This window comes from Crocuta crocuta, unplaced genomic scaffold (genome assembly GCF_008692635.1).
Source record: "Crocuta crocuta isolate KB4526 unplaced genomic scaffold, BGI_CrCroc_1.0 scaffold541, whole genome shotgun sequence".
Taxonomy (NCBI): domain Eukaryota; kingdom Metazoa; phylum Chordata; class Mammalia; order Carnivora; family Hyaenidae; genus Crocuta; species Crocuta crocuta.
The window spans coordinates 1206545-1206948 of NW_027531901.1; the positions used below are offsets into that span (position 1 = coordinate 1206545).

The 404-nt window shown below is 63.0% G+C and overlaps 1 protein-coding gene across 1 annotated transcript in view; it reads right to left on the bottom strand.

The window, feature by feature from the left end:
- SCN5A (sodium voltage-gated channel alpha subunit 5) overlaps nucleotides 1-404 on the bottom strand; it is a 70010-nt gene that overhangs the window by 26154 nt on the left and 43452 nt on the right. The gene's annotated exons all lie outside the window — the stretch shown is intronic.

The following is a 404-nucleotide window of genomic DNA, read 5'->3' on the forward strand; positions in this document are numbered from 1 at the left end:
CCGCAGCGGCGCAGAGCGCGAGGCGCCGGGGGTCCTTCTAACCCGAAGCCCGTCTCTGCCTTCGACGGCGCGCCACGCACTCCTCCGAGGAAGCGAGGGGTCAGCACGCCGCCCCTCTCTGCGACTCCGGGTGCCTTCCCGTGTCAGGCCCCGGGGGGCGGGGGGGCGCGACCGTTCCGCGCGGGCGTGGGGGGGGCAGGGGGGCNTCTCCAGCACGGCGGCTCTCCTTCCCCTGATTTTTCCCTTTTTTCCCACTTTTTTCTGCATTTTAGAAATGCAGATTTGTGCGGTTTTTGGTTTTTTGTTTTACATAAAAGCTATGGGTTTTAAATGTCGGTAGCAACTTCAAATTAGAACCCTTCTGTGGCCAGGACCCAGCTCGACGGCGGGGGTCCCCTCGGGCC